At 37.3% G+C, this 23,098-nt stretch overlaps 1 protein-coding gene across 2 annotated transcripts in view; it reads right to left on the bottom strand.

Moving 5' to 3' along the window:
* Positions 1-2,023: 2,023 nt before the first annotated feature.
* Positions 2,024-23,098, bottom strand: part of LOC132267149 (rhodanese-like domain-containing protein 6) — a 28,116-nt gene continuing 7,041 nt past the window's right edge. The window contains exon 5 of one of the 2 annotated variants that reach the window (XM_059768226.1): positions 2,024-2,169. The gene's annotated coding sequence lies outside the window, so the exon portion shown is untranslated. The remainder of the gene's footprint in view (positions 2,170-23,098) is intronic. The other variant, XR_009468892.1, reaches the window with a different exon arrangement.

Genomic DNA, 23,098 nt, shown 5'->3' on the forward strand with positions numbered 1-23,098 from the left:
AATCCGTAACTGATCCCGTTCCTCCGCCTCAGCTAGCATAGCTCTCTGTACTACCTCTTTGTAAGTCCTCAAATCAAGAATTAAGACCTGTAGCTTGATGTCAAGATGTAGTCCATCCTGAAACTTCATTGCCCTGGCCTTATCTATCGCCACCATATCCTCGGCATAACGAGAGAGAGAGGTAAATTGTGTCTCATACTCAATAACACTCATAGTGCCCTAATAAAGACCTGTGAACTGTATCCTCATCTCCCACCTCATAGCCCTAGGAAAGAAGCGCTCGAAGAATAAATCTCTGAACTCATTCCAAGTCATCAACTCAACATTGTGGACACTGGTCATAGACCTCCACCAGATATCTGCATCTCCCATGAACATAGAGGCAGTCAAAGAAATCCTCAACCTGTCCATGGGTACCGCCATACTGTTTAACTTGCAAACCATAAGGTCCAACTAAGCTTCTGAGACTAGCGGATCTGAACTCCCCGCAAATGGATCAATCTTAACCATTTGTAGTCGCATAAAGTACTCCATCGCCTCATTAACTATCAGTGCTGGTGCCGGTGTCAGAATCTGTATCCCTGCCACCTGCCTACGAATCAACTCTTGTAGGGATTCAGTGATCCCCTGATTGATTCCCTGAGCCACTCGCTCCTCATAAGTTAGTGCCTGCGGTGGATTAGCATCCATGCCACGAACTGGAATCCCGGGCCTTCCCGGACCCCTCGTGAACTTGGTGTCATCCACCTGTTCCTCAATGACCTAACGTGAAAACTCTCCATGCATGACAACCATGATGTTAAACGTGTAAAAGAAAGGAGGTCAACAATAACACAAGTTATTATGAACGAATGCAACTCACACTATGAATGCACGAAACACGAAGCAAGATAAGGTATGCAACATACGGTCATGCTAAAGCAATCAAAGAAGGCTGTTTAAACAATCTAGCACTTAAGCAAGTAAGCATACATGTCAAACAAAGATGCTCTTAGGCACCAATGTGACATTCCATGATGTCACAGCACTTAAGGAGAGCGAAAGAAGAAACTAAAATTAAAACGGGCTAAATTCGTCAATTAAGGGCAAAATGGTCAATTCATAAATAAAAGGAGAAAATTGACTCTGAACAAGTTAAACAAGGTGAATACAACCTAATATAATCATTTCATAACATTCCAAGAGGTTCCAAGAACATTGGCCAAGAATCCCACAAAAACGCCCTTTCCCAGTTTAAGCAAAAACTGACCCAACCTTACTAAAACATAAATAACTCCTATTGTGATTGGAATCTTAGAATGAAATTGGTATCATTGGAAAGATGACTCAAAATTCTTGAGTTTAGGCTCAAGAATCACCCCATTTGGATTAGAAACAAAAAAGTTATGACCCTTTGAAGTTGAAACTTCAGTGCTGAAACATAACAGAGAGGCTGTGTGAATGCAAGCTATTTCGGTCTCCCGAAATAGAGTTTCAAACGACCAAACTAGGCATAATTTTGCTAAAAACATGATTTTTGAGAGGAGGTTGTTTCGGTAGACCGAAATAGAGTTTCGGTCAACCGAAATGACCCTGAATAGTGCAAAAGCCTACTGGAATGAATGATTTACAGTACCCAGAATTTTCCAAAAGCCATCGGTTGACCGAAATGGAGTTTCGGATGACCAAAACACCTCGAAAAGCTGCTGTAAGACCTACTATATGTGTGTTAAGGTTTAACCCATGCTTCAAATCCCATCATGAATTGGTTCAAAAATGAAAGTTTAAAATTAATTTTTAATAAGATTTGTGTAATTGAGCATGTCAACAACCTTAAAATGAATAAATGAATGTATTACAACAACTTATGGCCTTATACATGTCCATTACAAGAAGTTCATATGATAAACCTCCAAAGTTAGTTAAAATGCAATTTAAAGCAAAAGTTTGATACCACGTGAATACAAGTACAAAAGTAAACATACTAATAATGTCAAAAGTAAATACTTGGGTATCATTACACATCAAGGAAGTTACATTAGCTTCCAAAATACCATACACCCATGGTATACAAAAATATAACTTTAAAAGTAAAGCATGCTAAACATTTGCATGTTAATATACAAAAATGCTTCAAATTGCTCATAAACTTCTAAGGATGATGAGCATCCAAGAACATAGTCTCCTTACCTGTAAAACAACCCAAACCACTACGGTGAGTAATCAAGTTACTCGTAGGAAAAAGCATATGTATATACCATAAAGTTTTAATATCATTGCAAGATCAATATAGACGAATACAAGGGAGCATTCCACTTAACGTTTATGTTCAAGGTGTTCTAAGGGATCATCTTAAGCTAACTTAAATGTTTCTTAGAAACACAATATCAAAGTGGACGTACTTAACAACATTAAATCGCATGAAACAAAAATTACAAGTTACAATTTAAACATTGATTATCAACTTGGAATTGAATGCGAAATCAAAAAGGTGAAAAATTTGGACATTTAAGCTCAGAATTCTGCCGAGACCTCAATGGTTATTCCGGGCATTAACCCATTGGGAAGACCACCCTAGTGCGCACTATCTCAATTGGGGAGAACTCATACCTTCCACACTAGAGCCAAACTTTAGCCATATCACTTGTAACAATGTCTTAAGAGAATCCAAAATATAGCAAGTTCAAAACTCATACATAGATATTAAGGCATATACACCACCTTCCATGCACAAGTATTTTGAAACCACACAAACCATGTCTAAGGGTTCCAAGTTTAGAATGGCATAATAAATGACAAGTCTTTAACATGATATAATGTGCAATACTATACCAACAACTTATTAATTTAAATCATGCCTCAACAATTAGCTTTATAGACTAGATTACAACATTATAGTATTAAGCTTCTAAAATAATTACAATTACCAAGTCAATCATAAGGATTTCCTACAATATGCAATACTATAATTCTAAAAACATGTACACAATATATATTAAACCCCAAAGGATTATAAAACACTTAAAATATAAACATACTACCACCCCTACCTCAATAGAGAATTGAATCTCTATAATCCAAGCAACCAAGCTTAAAAATGGAAAACAATTCTAGGGTTTTGACGAGGAGAGCAAGGGGAAACTTTTGTCTCCCAAGGTTTTTGGTCTAAGGTGAGTGGAAGGAGGCCAAAATGAAGGAATAAGCTATTAACCAAGCTTTCCTCCAATGGTGGCTAGGTTAGGGTTTTGAAGAACAAGTGTAAATGATAAAGATGAAATGAAAATGGTGAGTGGAAGGTCTAGAAATCCTCTACTCACTATGTGTTCTTACACTACCTCACACCCACACACTAATGCAAGACTTATTTTGGTGTCTACACTTGTCACAAATCAATGGCTCCTTCCTAGGCTTAATCTTAAACCTACACTTATCAACCATCTAAGCCAACAAGTGCACCTATCCTAGGCCAACAAGTGGGTGAATCTCCACCCTCCAAATGTCAAGAGATTATGCATCCAAGTCACTCCACCCCATTGCCAACAAGTAGCACCATGAGAATGTGACATTTGTCACTTTTTCCAAAAATTACAAAAAGGACCTTTTTCAAAATATCTTACAAATTAAATTACAAAATGGTCCCTAAGATGAAAAATAATTATTTTCATAATTACACTAAAAATCCAAAAATCAAGAATATATACAAGAAGGTATGCATCCATGCCCTTTACGAAAAATGAAAGCAACTAGCATGCTTTTCTACAAAAGTAAAAATACAATTATCATGGAAATCAAATATCGTGAATGTATGCAAAATTGGAATTAAATCCGAGCACAAAAAGTGAGGTTATGCAAGGAAAAAAGATAAACAGGAAAAAGACGAAATAGGGAAAAGACAAAATAGGAAAAAGACGAAAAAAAAAAGAAAATCACTAAAAAAGGAAAAAGGAGGAAAATGATCAGGTCATTACAACTCAGATTTCTAGCCAATCTAGTAGTCCTAAACATACACATTTATGATGTGATACTTGGGATGGATTGGTTATCTCACTACCATGCCCAAGTTAATTGTTATGATAGGTCTGTTATTTTTACCATACTTGGTCAGGATATGTACGTCGTCGCTATGCCACATTCTAACGGAGTCACTCGCACTTATTTGTTATATGTGAAGGAAGAAACGGAGGAGGAAATTATTGTGTCATTGGACAGCATAGCATTTGTACAGGACTTTCTGGGTGTTTTTCTGGAGATTCCAGGGTTGCCACCTAGCCGCAAGATAAACTTTGTGATTGACTTGGCTCTAGGCACTACGCCTATTGCTAGGGTGCCATACGGGATGGCGCCAGTGGAGATGTGAGAGCTGAGAGATCAGATTCAGTAATTACTCAGCCAGGGTTTTATTCATAGGAGTACTTCACCCTAGGGAGCACCAGTTTTGTTTATGAAGAAGAAGGATGTTTTACTTCGCTAGTGTATAGATTACAGGGAGATGAACAAGGTTACTATTCGCAATAAGTACCCTTTGCCCAGGATTGACGATCTTTTTTATCAGTTAAAGGGAGTTACATATTTCTCTAAGATTGATCTGCGTTCTGGATATCATCAACTTTGGGTTAAGGAACAAGATGTTTCGAGGATAACGTTTCTCACTAGATATGGTTCTTATGAGTTTCATGTCATGCCTTTCGGACTGACTAATGCACAAGCAGTCTTCATGGATTTAATGAACCGAGTCTTCAGGGCTTATTTAGATTAGTTTGTCATTGTCTTCATTGATGACATTTTGATTTATTCAAAGTCAAAGGACGATCATGCTAAACACCTTCACACAGTGTTGCAGACACTTTGTGAACACCAGTTATATGCTAAGTTCGAGAAATGTGAATTTTGGCAGTGGGAAGTGAAGTTTCTGGGTCACGTAGTGTCAGAAAGGGGAATAACGGTAGATCCAGCGAAAGTTTTAGCAGTGGTAGAGTGTGGACAGCCTACTTTACCTACCACGATTCGGAGTTTTCTCGGATTGGCAGGATATTATTGTAGGTTCATTCAGGGGTTCTCAAAAATAGTGGGACCACTCACTCATCTGACTAAAAAGGGTGTATGATTCGTTTAGAATGAACATTGTTAGAAAGCTTTTGAGGAGCTAAAGAGCAAGTTGACTTCTACACCGGTTCTATCTACTCCACAGTGCACGATTAAGTATCTTGTCTACACAGATGCTTCTTTGCAAGGTCTTGGATATGTTTTGATGTAGGAGGAATGGCCAATTTCATATGGATCTCGGAAGCTTAAGCCTCATGAGCTTAATTATCCCACACATGATTTAGAGTTGGCAGCTGTGGTCTTTGCCTTACGTATTTGGAGGCATTATCTGTTGGGAAAGTCCTTCAGATTATTTAGTGACCACAAGAGTCTGCAGTATTTGTTCACTCAGCGGGAGCTAAATATGAGACAGCACCAATGGTTAGAGTTTGTGAAGGACTATCAATTCTTTATACAGTACCATCCAGGAAAAGCGAATGTCATGGCAGATGCATTCAGTCGTCGACCCTATGCGAGTCTTTCTGCTTTATTCACCACTAAGTGGAACACTTTGAAGACAGTTGATGAGTCGTTTGATGCTTTTATGGCTTGCATAGTAGTTACACCTTCTATCATTTACAAAGTTTTGAAGGCACAACTCACATATCAGCAGTGTATTGACAAAATTGTAAAGATAACTTCTGGAGAGGTTCCAATTTATTATGTTGGGATTGATGGAGGTTTGAGGTACAAGGGACGTTTAGTGGTACCTTCTGCTGACGATTTAAGGAAGGATGTGATGACTGAGACTTATCATTCTGAGTTCTATGTTCATCCAGGAGGAGACAAGATGTATCAGGCTATGAAGTGGCAGTTTTGGTGGGCAGGTATGAAAAAAGACATTGTTATTTTTGTCTCTCAGTGTAGTACTTGTCAGATAGTCAAGATTGATCATCAGCAGCCGCCAGGAGCTCTACAACCACTACTAATACCGGAGTGGAAATGGGAGAGCATTTCTATCGATTTTGTGGAGGGATTGCCAAATCTTTTAAGGATCACAATTCCATTTGGGTCATCGTTGATAAGTTGACAAAATCAGTTCATTTCTTGCCTATTCGCACTAACTTCACTTCGGAGCAGTTGGCAAGACTTTACATTACAGAGATTGTGAAGTTACATGGCATTCCGTTGTTTATTGTATCGGATAGGGCTTTGAGCTTTGTGTCAGGATTTTGGAAGATTTTTCAGCAGGCTTTGGGTACAGAGTTACATCTTAGCACTGCTTATCATCCTCAGACTAATGGACAGACCGAGAGGGTTAATCAGATCATGGAGGATATGCTTCATTCGTGCGTTCTTGATTTCAAGGGCCTTGGGAGGATTATTTGCCACTTGTGGAGTTTGCATATAACAATAGTTTCCAAAAGATTATTGGTATGGCATCATTTCAGGCATTATACGACCGACCGTGTCGATCTACTGTTTGTTGGATGGAGGTTGGAGAGAGCAGATTTTTGGGTCCTAAATTCATTAAGGATACTTCTAAAAAGATTGCTCTTATTAGGGATCGTGTGACTGCCCAAGTTTTTTAACCCGGTGCGTCAGTGATGAACCGAAAGATGACCTGATAATGGATCCGAAATGCGGAAGCAAAAGACAAACAATGGTCTCTAGAGATACAACATGACTCTAAGACACCATTGTGACCCTCAACGAGGTCACGGGACACAAAGGAATCAAATGCAGAAACAACATTTCAAAAACGAACAAGAATGCACCTAGGGGCAAAATCATCATTTTTAGCCTAAAAGTGGGTACCACAGAGCACACCATTGGAAAGACAACAAAAAATCAATGAACTTAGACTCAAAAATCGCTTGATTAGGAGTACGGATGAAGAAGATATGGCTTACGGAAGAAGAAGGAGCAAAATGGTCAAAAAAGGGGCAACCAAGAACATCTAACCAGTTAGGAAGGTCTCCTAACCGGTTAGGAAGCCAAAAACAGTGAAAAAAACACTGCCCACACTCATCTAACCGGTTGCAAAACCCCTCGTAACCGTTTAGATGTAAAGGGGCAGTAAGGGTGCGACCCAAAAAACTGGCAGCAGGGATTTTTCCGGAAAAAAAAGGAAATTTGAGGCCTTAGATGACATTTTCTAGAAAAACTCAAAGAAAAAACCCCCTTCAAAATCAAGTTTTCTACTTGACTCGCGAGGAAAATAAAAAAAAAATCACTTTTAAATGCCCAAAACTCCCTCCCAAGAAAACTGGTCCAGAGGGTCCAAAAAGCTGCTAAATTTAAAAACTGAGTGCTGAACTTCGGATGCGATTTCCGATGCCAAGATGGCATTTTCTAGAAAAACACGAAAAAGAAACCCCCTCTAAAATCATATTTTCTATTCAACCATATAAAGAACGGAATTTATTTCCCAAAAAAAATTCCCAAAATACCCTTAGGTCAGAAAATGCAACAAAAGTGTAAAATGAGTCCGTAGGAAGCTTTGCCTGGAAACGACCATGCACACAAACGTAACTTACCTAGTAAGATGTGCTACAATGGTCCATGGCCCAAAAATATGGTTGATGCAAAATATGACCCCCCAACGGCCAAAATGCCAAAAATGAAGTTTAAAACTAAAACTTGGAATTCAAAATCAAGAAATGGTTTCAAAATGCCGCTTGGCCCTTAGCCACACTTCATACATAGTGAATGAATGCTAATGAAAGAATCAAAATGGAATTCCCATACCCAATGCAAACATGGTGAATCAAAAACTCAATATTTTACAATACTTTCATAATATTCCATGAAGTCAAAATTTACATAGGATACAATTTACATGTCATTGGCCTCCGGCCTCATCTCATACATGTCAAATACATCGTAAAGAGTGTACTCATGTACACATTACATATAAGGAATCAAATGTACACATGCTGACATATAAGACTACAATTGGCATTCCAAGCTAACCTTCACAAAAGTGGAAGTCTCCAAGTCCACAAACCATCTAAGCATAATGAAGACCTCAACTTTGATTTTTGCACCTGAAATATGCCCCAGTATCATAGGGGTGAGTAACATAAAGCTACTCGTAGGAAATGAGCATGCATCGACCTACGTTTTACAAGTTTGCATATTTAATTATAGTGGTTCATTCCACCTAACGTCTATGTCAAAGGTGAGACTCAAGGGGCATCCTAGCTACCTAAGATCATTTTTAGCATCAATCACCTCATTCATACAATTTTAGCAACATAGGTTCATGGTTACACAAAGCAACAACATAGGAGCATGATTACACAAAGCAACAACATAGGAGCATGATTACACAAAGCAACAATATAGAAGCATGCTTACACAAAGCAACAATATATAGATCCTCAAGGTTATCAACTTGAAGTCTAAAATGCAACATCAACGAAATATAAAAATTTAGCATAATTAGAATATCTAATACCATACATCAAGACATAGATTCTCTAGGTTATCAACTATAAGTGTGAAATCAACTAAATATATCAATTTAGTATGGATGTACTTAACAACATCAAAATCGCCAATAGCCAAAACCACAAGTTAACAAGGTAAGCATGATTGTCAACTTGGAATTGAATGCAAAAACAAACAGTGGAAGACTTGGACATCACGCTCGGAATTTTGCCGAGACCTCAATGGTTATTCCAGGCACTAACCCGCAGGGAAGACCACCCTAAGTGCGCACTATCTCAATGACTTAGAGGACTTACGTCCCCATACTAGAGCCAAACCCTAGCCATCTTAACTCAACAATGTTCCAAGATTCCAAAATAAGCCAAATAAGTTCATAACTTATACATATTACTATTATATAGTAACAAGTTAGCAATATAACTCTCAATTATGCAATATAAGCATTTCATATCCATAATGCTACGAAATCACAAGCCAATAATATATTCATATTAGAAACATACTCTCATGAATATAAACTTAACAACAATGCTCTTCAATGCATATAACACAATCTAGTGAATACATCACAAGTCTAAATCCATGCTCTTAAAATAGAAACAACTTCTAAAACATGATTAGATCCATGGATACACAAGATATAATTTAATTACATCAAAATAATTAAACTCTCTAGATTTCAAATCATTTTCAATTGGCCCCAATTTAATATATGTTAATAAACATATCATGGTCATTACATATATTCACACACAAGCTTAATTAGGCCCATGAAACCACCAAAATAGATTTTAATTAATTCCCTTAATTAAAGTCTCTAGATTTCCAAACTCAACCAAATGCTCTCTGTAATACCCCTAATTTTAAAAGGATAGTTCTGGAATTTATTTAAATGTTTAATTGTGTTTTTAGTTTATTTAGTTGGTTATTTGTAGTTGTTGTGTTTGTTTGTTTATTTAAATTGTTATTTAGTTAAATTTTTGTTTTGCTTTAATTGCTTAAATTGATTATTTGTTTTATTTTAAATTGTTTTATTTTAAATTGGTTGTTTATGTTAGTTAGTATTTATTTGAATTAAGTTAAATGTTTTATTTATTAAATTAGGGTTTTATCAGTTTAGGGAAGCCACGTATTTAGCCGACTTATTTTTTTTCCGTCTAGTAATAGGATTAGGGTTTAATTGCACCTAGGTTTAGTTGGCCTATATATATATTCGTATAAGACTGCCAAGGGTTTAGAACCCTAACCACACGTATTGGAGGCAAAAGTATCAGGGGAGTTAGGAGAAGGTAGTTTGCCGGAAAACTTAGAAGAAAGACGTTGAGATTTTTGAACCGAATCTCACAGGCAAGTTCTATAACTAACTCCACCTCTTTGGCCTGTGTTCTTTGCATCGCTAATTTAGTTCCAGGAAGTAATAAAGTTAAATTAATATGCTTGCACAAGTAATTGTTTCAAAACAGTATGTGTTCATGTATGTGTTTTCATTCGGTTTTAATCTGTTTTGCTTGATTCTTGTTCTGATTGAATTTGATTAATAAGTAAAGAATTTAGTTAACTCTAAAACACCTTAGGACTTAGTTTTGATCAGTTATAAACTTGGGTTGGAGGAACAAAGTTGCCGGAGTTGGAGAAGAAGTTGAACAGCATGTTTCCTTGTATGTGCATGTTAACTGTTTTTAAATTATTTTGTTTAATTCTTGTTTCCACTGAATGTGATTATTAATCAAGGAAGTTAATTAACTTTTAAACACCCAAGGACTTAATTTTAATCAGCAAGAAATTTGGGTTGGAGGATCAACACAGCCGGACACCGCCGGAATTGGAAAAACGACGCACAGGGGAAGGAGCCTGCTCTATTTCAAGTAGAGCAGGCTCAATTAAAAAGTGGAGTAGGCTCTACTTTGTAGTAGAGCTGGCTCTACTTGGTAGTGGAGGCAGCTCCACTTTGTGTGGAGCCGGCTCCTTCAACAGGTTTCAGTTTTTCGCCTTTTCAGTGATGGTTTTGGCTACGGGTTTCAGAATTTGGTGTTTTCAGATGCTATTAGGAGCTATGCAGGGATGTTTCAATAGCATCTAAGTCTTATTAGAAATTTTGAAGGTGTGATGTTACATAATAAATTACAAAGAAATCGGTAGATTTAAACCGTTATAGTTTCAGGTGAACTTGTAGACTGTTCTTGGAGGCAGAGGATTTTAAGTGCATAACCCTATGAGTTATAATTTATCTGGGAATGGTAATATTGTTAAATCATCTTTCTGTAATTTAAGTTAAGTTTATTAGATTACAGAATGATTATATATATTCATAAGTGACAGTAAGACACTTTTAAGGAAGTTTACATGGTTAAAATTTTGTAGATGATTCAAGTTGATTAATTTTAAATTAGCAACTGAATTAGGAGTTTGATATGTAAGTCATATAACAGGGGTATGGGATTAAGCCTATTAACTAATATAAATTCAGTTAATACTTAATAAGGAACTAGTTGATGTTACCAAGAATTTGTTTATGTCAACTTGTGGGATGTTGTGGAGTAATTACAAGTAAGCATGTATATACTATTGTTATTATTATTATGCTTATTATAAGTTACAGGATGGTTATATTTCTTCTCTGCACTTAAAAATTTGTCAGAGAACCAGGTACTAGATGTATTGAACAAGCATGCTAATTAAACATTCTTGTTATGCTTATGATTGGATATGTTGATATTGATATGTTATGCTATCATATATATATTCTCATTACTGGATGGATGGTTTGTATGCACCGGTATGGGACGGTGTCATACTAGGGGGATTAGCTCAAAAATGCTAAGTCCTACCTACTCTGGAGTAAGGGACGGATTAACTACAAAAGTTAAGTCCTACCTATATTTTGTGTCAGATCAATAAATAATTGAGTGGCACTTTGGTTTGGAGTGGAATTTAAATATATTTTTATGATGCCACGATATGAGCCTGAGACTCAGAGTCGTTGGTTAGGGAGCGTATATGCATTGGGATGCATAGCTGGCTATGATGGTTGGATGTGTACCCTGCTAGGGCTAGGTAGTCATGCCCACCTTTGGGTGCGTTTTCGCATGATGCCTACTAGTCAGGTTGAGACAGGCCTGTAGTCCAGTGAGAGTCCTGTAGTGTGATTATATATATATATTTATCTACGGACTATTAGCTATTGTTGGATTGGTTAGGATGTACATGCGTATCGGGTCTCTGCTTGGGTAGTAGTAGTATAGAACTTGCATGTGGGCCTGACCCACTCATCATTTTTCAGATATCGGACATTTCCAGTCTAGAGCTTGTTCGTGCTGAGCAGAGACGATCTTCCGTTCTACCGACGACGTAGGACTTCTTTCCAAATATTATATTTGGATTTTATTTTCAGTTTTTACTTTCATTTAGTTTGGGATTTTTATTAGGGGTCCACTAGAGATGGATTCCCGAGTTGTTAAACTGATGGAGTTTTGGATTATCAGATTCTAAGTATTTAATTATAAAGGATTTTACTTTTAGTTTCTTCCAGCTTAAACTTTATTTATTAAATTCATTTTGTCATCTGTGTTCGATTAAATATTAATTGTTTGATATTCCCTCGGATCTGTGCTCGGACTTGATCACCCGTGGCTCTAGAATCGAGGGGTATCACACTCTCAAATTAAAGTATGTTAACACACATGCCAAAACTTAAATTAGAAGCATAATACAACTCAATTCCATGCAAGGTATGGCCATGAACTTAAATCTTTCACAAAAGAGAAATATTAATTAAAAAGAGCAATTCTTATTTAATTAATCCCAAATTAATATATGTTAACCAACATATTAAAACAAGAGTTTCTACCATGCCACAATTCAAATCAAAGTTATATATCATCATGAATTTTAAATCTTATACAAAGAAATAAAAATTACTAACTTTCTAGATTTGATACAAGGCACATATATAAGTTGTATAATCATGCTAAACACTCAATACAACACACACAAAAGCCTAAAACATTCCCTACCTCCATTTGAGATGAAATCTCAAATCCCCACCAAAATAAATCGGCTCCGAATCTGATGAAACTCTTAGGTTTTGTCGGGGACAACACCACGAACATGAATCCCAAGGAAGCCCCATCAAAAACACAACTTGACTTCAAACCCAAACTCAAGAAACGGCCAAAATGAGATTCCAATCAGTTAGAATTGAAGGCCTCACCGAGGGGAACAAAAAACACAAAGGCATCACCACTTTTTAATGAAAGGAAGAAGTCCAAAAGAGGAGAGAGAAGATGGCAGCCATGGATGGAGCTTGGACCGGCCATGAGAGAGGAGAGAGAGAGCAAAAATCTGATTTTTCACTTAAAGACCTCCTATTTATAGAAAAACTCAAAAAGTGCCCTGAACGGGCCCCGCCGGGTCCGGAAAAGTGTAATTCACGCAGATGAGCTCAAATGGAAAAACTTTATGAACGAAAAAGATTCAAAATGAGATAATATGAACAACGGAAGAAACGGCGTCAAAAACTGAGTCCTGAGCAGAAAGTTATGCCCAAAACAAGTTTGGCACAAACCGGGGCGAGAAACCGTGAAACTAGAAAACATCGTCCAGGAGGAAATTCTAAGAGTTCACAACTCGACGAAATGTGAAAATGAATCCTGTACGAGGATCCAGGCTCAAAACAAGGCATTGAGCAATAACTTTCATTAATTGCACAATGACCCTTCCAAAAAGTGAAAACTGCGAAACTGCCCCAGAATGAAAATATCTTCCAAAGATATTTACGAAAAACACCCCAATAAAATAAAAAGTTTCCAAAGAACTTTGCATTTATGCCCCTATGGACACCGGAAACAACCAGAGTACTTTCTCACGAAAGTAAAGATACGTATCTCATAGAAATCATTGAGAATGAAGATACGCGAAGTCAGAAACCAACTCTGAACATAAGAAGTGTGGTTACGCAAACAGAGTGACAAACGAGGAAAAGACGAAATAGGGAAAAAGATAACATAGGGAAAAGACAAAAAGTGAATAGTGTCGAAAAATGAAAAGTGCGGAACTGACTCAGTCCTCAAAGGAAGTTGTCAATCCACAGAAAAGAGTCTCAGAAATCACTCCAGAGCACTCGAGATGACACTAATCGACAAAAAACCAAACTCAGAAGGGAAAAGACAACGGAAAAAATTTATCCGAAAAATCTGGGTCATTACAGATCACATGCGCACTGCCCAGAGTAGGCAGAAAAGTTATGCAGATTGTCGTACTCGTGCATTGGAGTTTTAGGTTGGAGATCAGGTTCTACTCAAAGTATCTCCTATGAAAGGAGTAATACGCTTTGGGAAGAAAGGGAAGTTGTCACTACGGTTTATCGGTCCATTCATATTTATGGATCACGTTAGAGCTGTAGTTTATCGGTTGGCACTTCCGGATAATTTGGATCGTGTGCACAATGTGTTCCATGTTGCGGAAATTTCTGCAAGATGAGGATCGGTATCAGCATATCGATGTTGGGGAAATTTAGTTGCAGCCGGATACAACATATTTGGAGCCACCGTGTCGTATTGTCGACTGTTAGGATCAAATTCTTCATAATAAGATTATCCCTTTAGTGTATGTTCAATAGAGTCACCACAATGAGGTTGAGTGTACTTAGAAACGGGAGGATGTCATTCGCTCACAGTTTCCTGAACTATTGAAAGAATGTAAGAGCGAATTCCGAGGACGGAATTCCTTTTGTTAAGGGGGAAGAATATAATACCCCTAATTTTAAAAGGATAGTCTAAGCATTTTATTTGTTGTTTTATTGCATTTTTACTTGATTATTTGCTTATTTGCCTAATTGATTAATTGAGTTAATTGCATTATTTATTTTCTTTAATTGAATTAATTGTTTTAATAGTTTAACTGTATTATGTATTTTATTTAAATGAGTTAATTGGTTTATTTGATTAAATTAGTTTTATTAATTATTTTAATGTTAAATTTTATATTCTTTTAGGTAAACACATTGTGGGACATAGCCGACTTAGTTAGAGAATGGATTTTAAAGTTTCTTCTCCTTTTCATAATGTAATTAGAATTAGGTTAATGTTCTTTGGCTATATATATATATAACATTATGTCGGCTTAGGGTTTTAAAATAAGCACAAATTCTATTCACGTATAAAGAGGGTTGAGAGAACAGAGGAACCAGTTAGGGCTACCAAGGAGGAAGGAAAGGATTTGCTTGTGGATTTAAACCAGAGCAGTAGGAGGTTGACAGTGAACGGATGTCATCAGAAAACTTGGGAAGTAGGAGGTTGACAGTGAACGGATGTCGTTGGAAAACTTGGGAAGACAACGACGAGGTTTTAATTCAAAATCTCATAGGCAAGTTTTATTCTTACTTTCTCCCCTTGACCTATGTTCTATGCATGCCTAGATGATCTCTAGGATTTTAATCGGACATTAAACAAATCTTGCATGCTTAGTATATGTTAAATTAATCATCTATATGTGTTTAATTTGATCTAGAATAGTTCTTGCAGATTTGGATTTCATTGTCTAATCTTAAAGCATATAGAATCGATAGCTGTTTTCATCATTGTTATTAATGTAAACTATTTTAAATAAATGATTGGGATGCTACTGGATATAATTTAGACTCTTAGGTTCAGTATTAATGAAGAACTAAAGGGTTGGAAGTGGCCGGAGACGAAGCAAAAGAAGTAGAATGGTTCAGGGCTCTCAAAGAGGGAGAGAGCCGGCTCCATGGAAGTGGGAGCCGGCTCCCTCAAGTGAAGAGCTGGCTCTAGGGGTTAGAGAGCCAGCTCCCTCCTATTAAGAGCCAGCTCCAAGGTGCATGAAGCAGGCTCCATGCTTGGATAGAGCCTGCTCTCAAGTTTTGAGAGCAGGCTCTCTTAAGTTAATGCATTCTGGATTTTTTCTGGGCACTATTTGGATGATTTTAGTTTTTCGAACTGTTTTGGGAGTGTACTGGGGGGTTCTAAATATTAATTTTATGTGATATTAAAACCTCATATTGTATAATTTATACCGTTATGCTAATGGAATGAACAGTATGAAAGTAAACAATTTTGTATGCTATTAATGGATAGAAGGGATGTAATTGCTTAATTTTGTTTTAGCAATTTAATGGACTATAGCATGATTATAAACCTTGTTTTGGATGCACAATAGGGTTGCTTACTCTGGATTCTAATTGCTGAAATATTAAACTCTGTTCTATAATGACATGGATTAATGTTTTGGATTCTAATTGCTGAACTATTAAACTTTGCTCTGTCAATTACATGGATTAATGTGTTAGACTTTAATTGCTGAACTATTATATTATGTTCTGTCAATTACATAGATGTTATGGATTGTATGCACCGGTATAGGACGGTGGCATACTAGGGATGGTTTAGCTCAAAACGCTAAGGCCTACCTACTTTGGAATAAGAGAATGGATTATAAAATTTAAATCCTACTTATATTTAAGTCAGATCAACTAAGTAAGTTGAGTGACTATCTATATTTTGTGGTTAAGTCAGATCAACTTAATAAGTTGAGTGACTAACTGGATTAGTTAATCTTATGTCAGATCAATGAACAATTGAATGACATACTCTGGTTTTGAACGGACTTTAAATATATGACTATGGCACCACGATATGAGTTTGAGTCTCAGGATCATTGGTTAGGGAACGTATATATATTGGGATGCATAGCTGGCTATAACGATTGAGGTGTACCCTGTTAGGTCTAGGTACTCATGCCCACCTCTGGTGTGTTTTTGTAATGTTTCCAATTTTCCCCATTTTTCATTTTTTTTCCGGAAATTTTGTTGATGCGAGGGCATTTTTATCTTTTCACGTTGTGTGCATCGGACACTGTGGGGTGTGCCGGTTGTGTCCAAGAGTTATTTGGGGTATTTCATTGAGTTCAAAACACTTTGAAATGCAAGGGTGATCATTTTTGCATTTTTCAGTTTTTCGGGCCAGACGATCCAGTGTGGGACCCGCTACCAGAATTGTTGCATACGGGTATTTTTGTTGGGTCCATTTGCATTATATTTATTTTTATTTATTGTGTTTTAAGTGGTTGTAAATTAAATGTGTACATATATATATATATGTGTGGTGTAGATTAAAAGATAAAAGAAAAAGAGAAAAGAAAAGAAAAATAGGTGGGACCCACCATTAACACACAAAAAGCTTAGAGACTACCTCTTAGTCTCTCATTTTTTTCCCCTCTCCCGCTGGATTCTATCTCCCCTCTCTTTTTGGATTTTTTTTTTCTTTTTCTTTGATTCCAATCTTCAAAGTTAGATCTTTCTTTCATTACTTGGAATTTTTAAGTGCCGTTTGCGGCAAATTGAAGCCCACGACGAGATCTTCAAATCTGTACCAGCAATTTAAGCTTTTGGCCACTCTAGGAAGTCTAAAATTTGAGACTCATTTTGAGGGTTTTTGCATAATCTTGAGGTAGGGGTTCTTAATCCACAACTTCTTGCTCCTTTGTGAGATTTTCTATGTGTTTTGTTATATAACATGCTCAATTATGTTGGATCCTCCTTTAAATGACTTAATTATGTATTTAAAGCATGCAATTATGCGAATTAATTGATGTGGTATGTAAAAGCATGTTTTAATTTCATGAAAAATTGTTTATGCTTATATAAATCTTGTGTATGTAATATGATAATTGTATATCATGTGATAATTGACCATATGTGTATTGCCTATTTGAATTGTATAAGATGACATGCTAAAGTTGAATTCATATGCTTGAATTTTATGTGAAGCTATATGATCCTATGCGTTATTAAATGTATGTGACATGTTGTTGATTATTGTGTTGTGAAAAATAAAAAAAATAAAAAATACTCTAGGTGATTTTATTCCACGTCTTGTGTATTTAAATTACCGTAATTAAAATGTGAAAGTATGGTACATGTATTACACAAATTTCTCTTAAGTGTGATATGTGGTTTAAATGTGAATATGTGAATAATTATAGCATGGAAAGGCATGATACATTCATGCATAGTATTGGGCAAAAAAAAAAAAAAAAATGGGAAAGAAATGTTTTGAAAAGAAAAAGGGGTGTTGGGAAAAAGATTTGAGAAAAGAATTTTGTGAAAACCCAGACGCCAAGGGGTTACCAGGGTCCGTGGTGTTGATATAGCCTATAGGGAACTAGGGAGATCGCCCTAGCGTGGTTGAGCTATCTGGGCTTTAAATGACGCCGCGGGGGTACCAAGGGTCAGGGACAATAGCCAATCCTTCTCTCATCGCTAGGGGGTTACATTAACGGTTTGAAGAGTGAAGAATGGAAGTGATTTTAAGTATGGGGAGCGACATTCATGGCATCACATATTATGGCACGGCATTGTTATTTTGAAATTGGATTTGATGTTGCATTCTTTCCCGGCATAGTATGATCCCTATTCTCTATTCCTATTCCTTACTTGGATTCATGGGGTCACAAGAGGTGTGTCTTAGGCACCACCTATTGAGCAATTTGCTCACCCCTTACATTTAATATTGTTTAGGACACAGATGGCAAGTGGTGGACGACGTTCCTCTACAGGGTTTGATGGGTTAGTAGACCGTTTTGACATACTTTGTAGCTATAATCTCATTTTATTATTTATTTATTTATTATTACTTATTTTTTATATATAAATCCGGAATGACATGTATAACATGTATTGACGTAGGAAAGAATGGTGTTGTCTCTAGTTGACCTCAGGTTCGGTTAAGGACCCGGTTAACGGTTCGGACCTACGGGTTCGGGTTGTTACAAATTTGGTATCAGAGCAATGGTTCAAATACCATTAGGACGAAAGGTAGAGGCCTACTTAGGATTGTATGGGAAAGTTGATTTGCATCGTTTATGTGCCTATGTGTTAAAATGCTTAACTGTTTAAAAAGCATGCTTACTTGTTACTTGCCTGAATTTTTACTATTTTGAAAGGCATGCCTATTTGCTAAATGCATACATATTTAAATTGTCGATACATGCAAATAAAGTGTTTATGTTAATTGCAAGCATGCTATATGTGATAAGGTGGAAAGTATAAGGTATACGATGGTAGCAAGAAGTAGGCACGGTCGATGCAAATTTTCTTTATGATTCTGTGACAATTAAGTAATAAGCATGGTATTATAGTTTCATTCATTTTGTAAATGTGCATATCTATATTTTTATGTGTTTATGCGGTCAAGTATGGGATGGTTGTGTGGGTTTTGACCTGAGTTGGTGAGGAGCTCGGTTACTCCAGGGTGGTTGGGTGTCAGTTCTTATCGAATAGATGGCTTGGTCTTTTAGCTCGTGGATTGAGCTATTTGGTGTATAGCTATTTTCATCTTCTTATTGCATTTTGTGTGGTGCTTAGAGCACGACTTCGAACGAGTTGTATTTCAAGGCATCGTGACTGTGTTGTGTGTGAGTTTCATGTTTTGGTGTATGGCATCTGGTGACCATGGAGGTCAAGTGTGCGAGTGAGGGCTTTGGTATGCCTATAAGATGTTGGTGTTAGTGACTTGGGTTACGGTTTGGTGCAGAGATTCTTATCGAACCGATTATGGTAGGTGTAACTGAGATTGTTTAAGTCACGAATGTAGTTTACGAGTTGTAGATATGTATCTTGTGGTACGGTCTAAGGAAGCGTGTTAGTCCTGACTATCGTGGGGACTTGTTGGATTTTGTATGTCTAGGGTGACGTATGATCGATTGCTGATGTGGATCATTTCGTGGTCTTGTAAGAGTCTGTTTTAGAGATTGGTTTGTCAAGGGGTGATCCTCATTTCGGAGAGCTATAGGAGTGTGATAAGGGTAATTGACTCTCGGTGAGTCAATTGTATGGCCGGTCGGAGAGCGGACTTTTGGGTTGGTACGGCTGTCTAGAGAGTCTTGAGGTGGTGCATAGTGGTTAGTTTTAGTCGTATAGAGCGGGATTGTAGTATAAAGCTAGTTGTTTGAGGTCATTGAAGTGCTCAGTTGTTGAGGATGAAGTGATCGATAGTAAGTGTGTGTTACCAAATGGACTGTGTTTTAAACGTTGGAAGTTACGGATTGGGGTTGTATTTCAAATTGTGTCTGACGTATAAGGAGATAGTGCTTGGTGTTTGAGGATTTGGAAAGATAGACTAATGATAAGAATAATTGGGATGAGGTTGATCTTGTAGGTTTAGTTGGTAGGCCATTTGACTTTTGTCGGGGCTAAGGGTGTTCTGAGGAATAGTGCGGAAAAGAAATGATGATGTTGAACCTAGTGTGTGAAGTTTCCTTGGTTAGGCACGTAGATCGCATTAGAAAGAGTGGTTTAAGTAGTCGGTTAGGCGTTTGTGAATGATTGCATCGTTGATGATTTTAAGGAGACAATTGGGTGTTGAGCATTTCGGATCTTGTGCTCATTTTGTTCGAGGATTTGTTGGCATGGCATTACCGTATGGAGATTCTTTTCTAGTGGTAAATAGTGGTTGTTATGGGGAGTATCGAGAGTTGTGTTTGTTCTTTTGTTACGATGATATTATCTTAAGGATGTTAAAGGAAAAACTCCTTTAGTAGTGACTTGATGATCCGATGGGATAAAAGGTTTGAACTGTTGTTGGAATGAGTGACAGTTTAGTGCTAGTGAGCGGGACAATTTGAAGTATGATCTAAATGTGGCTTGGAGATTATGAGTTGTTTGTTGTGTGCTAACAGGTATGTGATAGGATTGTGCTCTAGTTGAGGTGATTGCAGATGATTTAGTCCTTAGAGCCAGTGAGACTGGTGTTGCCATGTAGGCATCTTTTTCTTTTGAATAGTCAGTGGGTTGCTATGACTGAGGTCATGGATCTTGTGTGTGTGGTGGTCGAGGCAGTGTCGCTTTCAATGGGTAGAAGTGGAACGGGTGATCATGTGTCGTTGTATTACATAGAGTTTCTCATTGGGAGATTATTGGGTAGGATGGGACGCGATGTCCAATATGCAATGATGGTTCCTAGTGTTAGTATGTTGATGGCGTCAGTGCTTTTATCTGATTGGTTTTGGTTAGCATAGTGTTGCGGAGAAGTGTGTGTAAGGTTTCTATGTCGATTGCGTAAGATGGTCCGTTAGTGGCAAGGTCGCTTAGATTGGTGTTCGTGGTCCCGTAGGTGTTTCCAAGTTAGTTCTTTTGCTTGTGTATAAGGAGTTCATTTCATATCAGGTGAGATTGGGTGTCCATGGTTAGACAAACGATGAGTAGCATATGACAAGTTGTCGGGTGCATTCAGATGCGAGTAATCAGTCTTTTGTGAGAGCGGGGTTCATTACCCTTTCCATTTGTTCTAGTCCTGGCAAGGACGTCGTTCGTCGTGAGACTTGTTCTCCATCTAGGAGTTGAGCGCATCCGTGGGCGGAAGAATTTGTGAGCGGTTTGTTACGCTGCTAGAGTTCATCGATTGAGGTCCTGATTGAAGGGGTCGACTCACTCCCACAGAGGGAGGTGGAGTCTTTGGTTTTTGTAGTGTTCATTTTAAGAATGGTTTTGACTGGTAGGATGTGAGGTACGAGTTGCAGAATAGTAATTGTGTTTCCGGTGTCTGATACAACCGGTGATAGCTAGGGATGTGTCGTGAATTGTAAGTTTGAGGATGGTTAGGTGATATGAAGTGAATCATGTCTTGGGTGTTTCTATAGATGTTTGATTTGACCAGTATCTTGAGGACAAGTGTTAGTATTGTTTGGGTGTTATGCAGCTAGAAAGTGATTATAGGGTTTCATTGAAGAATAATAGGAATGGTTTAAAGTGGTTTGAGGTTTCAGGCATAAGATAGTCGTATTGTGTGTTTTAACGAGGTTAGAATTAAATTGAATGGTGTTATGGAGTTGTTTACCTGATATGGGTATTATGAGAAGATTAGGAAGCTTGGATGTTAATCGATGATTGAGATATTTGGTGCTTTGTCATTTTGTTTGTTATGGTTATATGGTTGAGGTATGATTGAGATTATGAGGATAGGTATGTGACTGTATAGTTGTTGAGGTTATATAGAGCGATGGATTGTTTAGAGAGTGGATTTCATGGTTGCTTTGGTTGCTTTGAAAAGTATGTGGGGTTATGTTTGAGGTTTAGACCTAAGGACAGAAACGACATCTGTGTTGACATTAGAGCGATGATGAGAATGGCCTGGCCAACCATTTCTCCTAAGTTAGTCTATCTTTAGCATGACGTCGAGTCAAAGGTCAATGATTATTTTAAGTTGACGCAAATGGTAAGAGTATGGTATTGGACATGTGTCAGTGTGGTGGTATGAATTCAAGTGGGTTGTCTCAAAAGATGAGATGTGTTAGGTGGGACCAAGTACCCAGGCCATTTGATTATTAAAGATCTTGTTTTGAGGATTCATGCCCTAGGTGCAGGATAGTGTGCTTTACCGATTTGGTGATTAATGTTTATGCACTCATTGAGGGACTCATTGTTTAATCATCTTGGAGTTATTAAGAGTAATGATTATCATATAGTTTGATTAGTAGTCGTCGGTACGGTTATGTGGTAGGGTAGCTACATGCTAGGTAACGAGTGTTTAGTCTGTCAAGGATGTGTTGATTAGAGTTGTGATTGATCAAGAGATAGATAGGATTCCTTGTTTGGGGTTTAATATATCCTTTGAAGGATGTGTTGAGGTTGGATGTTGTCTTTTTCGGTGGTTTGATGACTGTCCTTTTCTCAGGCTTTGGAGCCTTTTGTGACTGTATAGAATAGACTGATGTCTATTTTGAGTCAGGTGTAAGGTCCTATTAGTCTTGTGTTTTGATGAAGAGAGAAATAAGTAACCACATTAGGTTTTGATCGACTAGTGACGTTCGGTGTCAAAGGCAATAATGCCAATGAGTTCATATTCTCGGGATTTTGTGAGGTGTTATCGGGAATTGTGTGGCTGTAGCCTTCTCCTTAAGAAGGGTAGATTTTGAGGACGATATCTTTTTAAGGAGGATAGATTGTAATGTTTCCAATTTTCTCCATTTTTCATTTTTTTTCAGGAAATTTTGTTGATACGAGGGCATTTTTGTCTTTTCACGTTGTGCGTATCAGAGACACCGTAGGGTGTGCCGGTTGTGTCCGAGAGTTGTTTGGGGCATTTCATTAAGTTCAAGACTCTTTGAAATGTAAGGGTGATCATTTTTGCATTTTTCAGTTTTTCAGGCCAGACGGTCCCGTGTGGGACCCGCTAATGGAATTGTTGCATACGAGTATTTTAGTTCGGTCCATTTGCATTATATTTATTTTTATTTATTGTGTTTTAAGTAGTTTTAAATTAAATGTGTACATATGTATATGTGTGGTGTCAAGTAAAAGATAAAAGAAAAGGAGAAAAGAAAAGAAAAATAGGTGGGACACACCATTAACACACAAAAAGCTTAGAGACTATCACTTAGTCTCTCATTTTCTTCCCATCTCCTGCTGGATTCTATCTCCACTCTCTTTCTGGATTTTTTTTCTTTTTCTTTGATTCCAATCTTCAAAGTTAGATCTCTCTTTCATTACTTGGAATTTTTAAGTGCCGTTTGTGGCAAATTGAAGCCCACGACGAGATCTTCAAATCCATACTAGCAATTTCAGCTTTTGGCCACTCTAGGAAATCCAAAAATTGAGACCCATTTTGAGGGTTTTTGCATAATCTTGAGG

The sequence above is a fragment of the Cornus florida genome, unplaced genomic scaffold (genome assembly GCF_030987335.1).
Source record: "Cornus florida cultivar Cherokee Brave unplaced genomic scaffold, ASM3098733v1 CherokeeBrave_3.0.0_Hap2_Chr07, whole genome shotgun sequence".
Taxonomy (NCBI): Eukaryota; Viridiplantae; Streptophyta; class Magnoliopsida; order Cornales; family Cornaceae; genus Cornus; species Cornus florida.